This window comes from Nematolebias whitei, chromosome 10 (assembly GCF_014905685.2).
Source record: "Nematolebias whitei isolate Nwh7 chromosome 10, NemWhi1, whole genome shotgun sequence".
Classification (NCBI taxonomy): Eukaryota; Metazoa; Chordata; class Actinopteri; order Cyprinodontiformes; family Rivulidae; genus Nematolebias; species Nematolebias whitei.
The window spans coordinates 3,656,599-3,664,178 of record NC_056507.1 but is presented as its reverse complement, the minus strand read 5'-3'; the positions used below and the strand labels follow the sequence as shown (position 1 = coordinate 3,664,178).

General features: G+C 36.8%; 1 pseudogene; it reads right to left on the bottom strand.

Annotated features, from left to right (window-relative positions):
- Positions 1-3,271: 3,271 nt before the first annotated feature.
- Positions 3,272-3,390, bottom strand: LOC119416535 (annotated as a pseudogene).
- Positions 3,391-7,580: the final 4,190 nt, after the last annotated feature.

Sequence of the window (7,580 nt, the reverse complement as noted above, 5' to 3'; positions counted from 1 at the left end):
TCCCATCGCTGGCAGAATGGAAAAGTGAATGTTTATTGTTTTTGAGATTGTGTTTTTCTGGAGAAGAATTAAACAAGGACTTGGAACAAGGAATGCAAAGAAACATTAATGTTTTTGGTGGAATATATTCAAGTGAGTTGGAGTTGCATTCTTGATAAGAATAAAGGTTGTTTTTTGTTATTTTTGCTTGTCTGAGGAATCACAGATTCTTGGCTCCTGGTGAGTGGAGGGAGCCATTTTATCCTTGACAAGGTGTAATGGGAGAGCCGGGGGTGGACAATGGTGGATTTGGCTACCATAGATTAATCTTCATCTCTCTCTCTCTAGCTCTCTAGCACTTTCTCTCTCAATATCTATATCTCTATCTATATCAGTCTTTCTTTCTCTATGTCTATCTCTCTACCTCTATATATTTCTTTACTTCCACATTTATCTATCTATATATCCATCCATCCATCCATCCATCCATCCATCCATCCATCCATCATGAATTTGGTACCTGGCTCATTTTTCCAAGTTATGCCCACAACATGCACAAATGGGCAGATGTAATGTATTTCCATTGCTCCTTCATTTCATGAAGGAGAATAAAAATCAAAATGTTAACTCAATAGAAATACCAAAACTTGTCTATTCATGGGCTTCTTGGTCATCCAGGACATAGGAAGTCCTAGGAGTTTCTCACACAAAGGAACTGGACTTTAATCAAAAATACCAAACCTAAGGTTTTTTCAATTCCTAAAAAAATGTCAAAATCCTAAACACTTTTTTCACCTGGGCAAAGAAAAAAACCAATGGTGCATTGATTTTATTTTATTTTACATTTATTTAACCATAGAGCTGAATGTTTAATGCATAGCTCAGTAATAATGGTGGAAACGTAGTCACTTTTCTTTTTGCACCGCACATGCTCATTTCATATGTTGGAGAGTAAAATAATATAAAACTGAATCAATTCTAACGTTTCAAAAATCAGCTTTGCTTCAGTGTTTGATTTACCAAAAAAGCGGCTATATTTTTATAACAAGAAAAAAATGTAGACAGTTGTTCAAAATTCTTTGTTTTTCTTTTCTGATTTTCAGAGTGACTGTATTTAGTGTAGCAATATTGTAGTCTAAGAATATAAATCCATTACTTTTCCAATTTAAGCTCACGAGTGATTACAGCATTCAAACCACTGGAGGTGTGAAATAATGGTCTGGTGTTATAATGAGTGTCCTTGGTCTCCTGGTGTCATCATTATTATTCATTGCTGGGCTGTGGGTCCACAGGTCAACATGAACTCTACAGAGTTCATCTGTCAAGTCAGCCATCAGACAAAAACATGTTGAGCACATGCATCTCTGGGTTATGCGCTAATGAATTATGCACTTTAAATGAGCAATCAGCTTTTTTCACAAAAGAAAATGCTCCCTTGGCTTTCTTCCCCATTTCCTGAGATACCTTATTGATATTATTTACAACAGCCACAGTCGGTTCAAGAGAAATACCTTTTACTGGATGTTTGGCGTCTAATGTATCTTACGTTTTTTTAAAGTATTTCATTTTTATTATTTTTATACTGTATATTATTTTTTTCCATCCCACAGCACGGTGGTGCAACTGGTAGAGCTGCTGCCTCTCAGCGAGCATGTCCCTGGTTCAAATCCCAGTCTGAGGGGCTTTCTGGGTCAAGTTTGCATGTTCTCTCCGTGCATGTGTGGGTTTTCTCATGGTACTCCAGTTTCCTCCCACAGACCAAAAACATGCATGTTAGGCTGATTGGTAACTCTAAATTGTCCCTAGGTGTGCGTGAGAGAGTGAATGGTTGTTTGTCTCGTTTGTCTCTGTGTCCCTGTGATGGACTGAAGATCTGTCCAGGGTGTCCCCCGCCCCTCGCACAGTGATCGCTGGAAATGGGCACCGGCGACCCCTGTGACTCAAAATGGAAGAAGAGGGTAAAAGATAATGGATGGATGGATGACATTTTTCCAATCCCATCTTTTGTCTCTACGGGTCCAGGATGAGGTTCTGCCTCAAGTAAATGAGTTCAAGTATCTTGGGATTTTGTTCAAGAGTGAGGGAAGAATGGCGCGTGAGATTGACAGATGGATTTCTGCAGCATCTGCGGTACATGTATTGCGGACTCTGTGCTGGTCCATTGTAGTGAAGAGAGAGCTGAGCTGTACGACACCAGTCTGTCTATGTTCCTACCCTCACAAATGATCACAAACTCTGGGTAGTGACCAAAAGAAGGGAACCGTGGTTACAGGCAGTTGGAATGAGTTTTCATCCGTAGGGTAGCTGAACTCTCCCTTAGAGAAAGGGTGAGGTCAGTTATCTGGGAGAGACTCCTAGTAGAACCGCTGCTCCTCCACATCCAGAGGAGCCAGTTGAGGTGGTTCTTGTATTTAAGAAGGATTCTTCCTGGGTGCCTCCCTAGTGTGGTGCTTCGGGCATGTCTGACTGGGAGGAGACACCGGGGAAGACCCAGGACATGCTGGATAGACTTCGTCTCTTGGTTGGCCTCGGAACCCCTTGGAGTCCTCCCAGAAGAGCTGGAAGAGGTGGCTGTAGAAAAAGATGTCTAGACTTCTTTGCTCAAGCTGCTGCCCTCAAGACCCGACTTCAGAACAAGCAGAAGATAATGGATGGATGGATGAATGGATGGATGGATGGATGGATCTTTTGTCACTTCAAAAATAAATAGGAAAATGACTGTTTCTTGTCCTGAATGGTATCACTTGGTATTTAGCTGTCTTGCTGCCCAAATGAAGCTGTTGCACTTTCCTTTAATCTTTAATGTGACAGAGTGATATATTTCAGATGTCAGGAAATTAATAAAAACAATTTGGAAGTTAATAGTACTTGACACATGTCAGTGTATTCATGTAGCGAGGGAACTTCCTGCTTTGAGCAGCTCATTATGGCTTCTTGGTTTATGTCTTTACACTAGCATACACCCACAGTCTCTACGGTTTGTATACAAGCCCACGGCTGTTCATGTTCTTGTTAAGACAAAGGTGAAAGTGAAGGAAAGGGAACATGCTATACATTGTCATCATTGTATGTTTCTAAACGATGATGACATTAGTTCTCTGCATTTAACCCATCACACTTGACATACACCCAGGTGGAGCAGCGGGCAGCTATGTAAGCACCTGGGGAGCAGTTAGGGATTAGGTGTATTGCTCAAGGACACCACGACATGTGGGCATGGCGGTGAGTTGAACCTGCAACTTTCTGGTCCCAAGTCGGCTGCCCTACCTCTACACCACAGCGGCCCTTTTAAAGTGTATGGCACCTGGTGTTCCCAGGTGGTCTCCCATCCAGGTACTAACCAGGCCCGACCCTGCTTAGATTCTGAGACCAGATGAGATCTGGCGTGTTCAGGGTGGTATGTCCGTAAACATAAGAGGTAAGGGGTGGACAGAGCTAGGTAGTATCTTAGGGTGTGTAGACAAATAAAACAACTTTTTCCCAACTGTTACCTTTCCAACTTCCACCTGACTGGTTTCACTTTGAACTCTGTGAATTTGAATTCTGTTCAGTGCCCTGAGATGACCTCTGTTGTGACTTGGAGCTATATTAAGAAACTGAATTGAATTGAATTAAAATATTGTGCCAAAGGGAAATATCTTGTCAGATGTCAAAACCATCTACAGTATTGGGGTCATGTTTATGACTAACAGAAAAGATGAGCAAACATTTGATCAAAATGTCATTTGTTGATTTATTGTGTGAATGTTTATTAAGCAGTCATATTTTTGTGATTTTGTTTATATTTATTAATATTCCTGGCAATTAATTGATCTATTCTGTACAAATTTTAGTGCGATTCTCAGCCCAAGTTTCTACTTTCAGCTTTATTTACTTCTTTCTACTAATTTCAGCTTTTCAGACCTGCTATTTTCAGCTTTTTCTGCTATTTTAATTTAGCTGTTTTTGTGCTAAATTTAGCTTTTTCAGCTAGTTCCACATTTTTTAAGCTCATTTCAGCCCCTTCCACTTTATTCTGGTAGTTTTAAGCCTCTTTCTGCCTTTTCAGATACTTTTCAGACATTTTTGTTGTTGTTGCTAAAATAGGCTTGTTTTTAGCCAATTTCCAATTTCTGCTTATTTAACCCAAATTCATCAAATATGTGTTCTTCCTGCTTTCGTCTTCTAACTTAGGTTTGTTCTTCCATTTCAGCTACATTTCAGCATGTTTTTAACTCACTTCAGCTGATTTTCAACAGGTTCTTCAGCAATAAGACTTCACATTGCACTTTAGCTGGAAATGCAATTTCTCTAGTTTGACATTATTGTTGTTTTTCCAGTTCAGTTTATTTTGTGAGCTGCCAGCAGTCTAAAACATTTTAAAATAAATTAAAACTTTTCATGAATTTCATCTCAATTCATGTCTCATATCCTGTGGCAAGCAATATACATTTGGCTGATTTTACCAAAGTTTTTGAAGCAAATAAAGTTAACACAATTTGGCCATTCAAGAACGTTTACTTTACACAATAATCATTAAAAAATTTAATGATATATTAAATGTGCTAAATGCATTTTTTTAAATACTGCTGATACAAAAATATTGTTGCTTTATAATTTTTTATTCACTTTAGATCTCCAAGGTCCCATTTTTTTGGCATAATAGTAATTATTTCTTAGTTAACCAAATGGAAAGTAATATCTAAACTTAGGTAAATACATTTTTTACAACCAATAAAATTCTAAACTATTTTTTTGTGACAAAATTAACAAATCTGAAACTTACAGTAGTGTAAAGTTGTGTTTACAATTTCAGCTCAAATTAATTTTAAACCCATTTAGGCATGACTTTAAGGCCGTAACTGATTTCTAAAGAATATTTAATCATACACTGAATAATAATTTTGCTTTAAAAACCAAAGTATTTGATAAATTATCTATAAATTGTTTCATACTGGTGAAAATGGCTTTAACAGACCTTAATTCTCTCATTTAACACAGAAACGATGCAAAATCAGATTTAATGATCGTTTATTTCATTGTGGCCCCATATGATAAAAGTGAAGAGAAATATTAATGTACACGTTTAAATAAAATGAAAAGAATAGAGGACCAAAAGAAGAGTAAATTAAGTAGAATTTCTTGACTTCCCCAGACAATTAAGGATGTGATTAAATGTTTATTCATTAATTAAAGTGTTCCTGCCAAGCGTCTCATCAGCCTTAGTTAAAGAGCTGCTGTTGGATTAAACACACAAACAGTGTTTTCAGCATCTATTTCCCCAATGACTCTTTCTATCTGACAACAAGCTAACTTTTGCAGTGTTCCCTAATTACCTTGATTGTCTTGCACTTTTAAACGAAGTTGTTAGAATGAATTCGTTTTGATGGAAGGCCGGAGCAGGAGTGGTGAACCATGAAAACCAGGGCTGAGGGAGAACATAATTAGTTTTACAGGTCAGTTTTTTTTTTTCTTAAAGCCTCGTGGGATGGTAACTTCAGATTATTTGGATTGTATTTTTGCACTGAACTCACAAGTGGTACGATAAGTCTCCGAACTCATTATAGTGGACTACGTAAAGAAGATGGGAGGAGAGAAGAAATTGGAATGTTTAATTTTAAAATTGTATTTCGGTTTTATTTACTTTTGTTTTTAATGCTGTTTTGAAATTTATTAGGTTTTCTCAAAATGTTTTACTGGAAAACAGAAAACTGAAGGTTGATACTGATGTTAAATATTTTGCCACTGGCCAAAATCCAATATCAAATATTGAAACCACTAAAACCTATTTATTTCAGCCCATCATATTTTATATTGAAAACAAATTAAGTCATACATGACGTATAGTTCGATGGTATTCCCTCGGCTTCCAGTCATAGTTTTGCCTTCTCACCTGCTCCTAATTAACTAATTATCACACCTGCCACAAGTCTGTCTTTACTCCCACAGTAGAGATGTAGAGCTCATACACATTATTATGGACGTTTTTAATAAGTAGGGTTTTCTGATGTTTGCACATCTTAGTCTTTGAGGACAAAACAAGTAAAAAAGGTTTTGAAAAATGTTTTCAAAGATTTTTTTTAAACCTTTAAATTGAGTGAATCTGGGTGGACTCAAGAAACAACCCTGACATCTTTGGAACGACGTCAGCCTTTGTGTCACGATCGGTCATAGTTTGAACCCAAATTCAGGCAGGACTCGGGAATAAAGTAATTTTATTGATTTAAACTGCACAAAACAGTTGACGTTTTAGCAAAACTTACATCTTATCAGTGACGTGATGGGAGGGAGAACAGGACATGATGCCAAAGGCATATTCACGGTCACTGTGCCAAGGAAATGCAAAACAGTTGTATTTTTATTTGTTGTTGTTGTCTTACTTAATTTCCATCATGTTGCCATCAAAATCTGATTGTGTAGAAAACTATATACCGTATTTATCGCCGTACACTTCGCACCACCCTATAAGTGGCATCAGTCCAACAATTGTTTGCTTGAAATTATAGCAAATGTGTGTCTCAGTTGAACTTTTACTTAATAAAAAGGACTTTAATGGTCAGATCAGCTGCATTTCACTGTGGCGGCGCAGCGAAAGGAAGCTGATTTGAGTTTTGCTCTAAGCAAGCTGGACGAAGGTGGCCCTACGGCAAGCCGATTGTGTCATTAATAGCCACTTTTATCTATTACATGACACAACGGCATGCCATACTGCTCGAGTGCCATCTAATGTCTGAAAACGGTAGTGTTCAATATTTTCAGTCAGAATGAATGAAAACGGTCATATCTCAGCCAAAAGTTGGTTTATAAATATGAGAAAAAAATCCATAAATACGTCGCTTTGGCGTATAAGTCTTTCTTGTATTGTGATATCTTGTTAATATGGACATTCTCACCATGTACTGATGGGGCACAGTTCTACAATTTAGCTAATATTCAGAAAAATGTTCTATGGGTTGTCATGATATTTTTACAAATTTTATTATTTTTCAGTGCTTGCAATTATTATTATTTTTTTTTTTATTCTAGCACAACTCCTGTCAAGTTTACTGCAAAGTTCATAAACAAGCTCTATATGGGGAAACGTATAGAAATTATCTTAATTAGTATCTTAGTTACTTGGTAAATTAGTATCAGTGACATGCAAAATGATTTTAAAATTACATTTACAATAAGTAATCCCACTGTGTTCTATTAAAACTAATAACTCATGCTCTGGCTGAAATATGATCCTAAACATGCTTTTAGTCATACATGCTGTGTTTTGTTTTTTATAATTTTGGGGGTAATTGTTTAGTTATAGAAAAATCTAGAGAAGGAGGAGAAACCGTCCAGAAAACCTGAATGAACATTGTTGGATTTGTACCTGGATTATTGAGCATGAACTGTTGGTGTCTGGAGTAGGAGGGTTGATGTGATGTACGCAGAATGTGGCCTCCTTGTTCTAGTAATGATCTGTTGCAGAGCAGAGATAATTATTACATAAATAATTAAATAATTAATCAACTTTCAAAATCTGCGATTATTAGTTTGGAACATGTTGAGCTTCATGTGTCTAGTGTGTATATATGTGTGTGTATATATATATATATATATATATATATATATATATATATATATATATA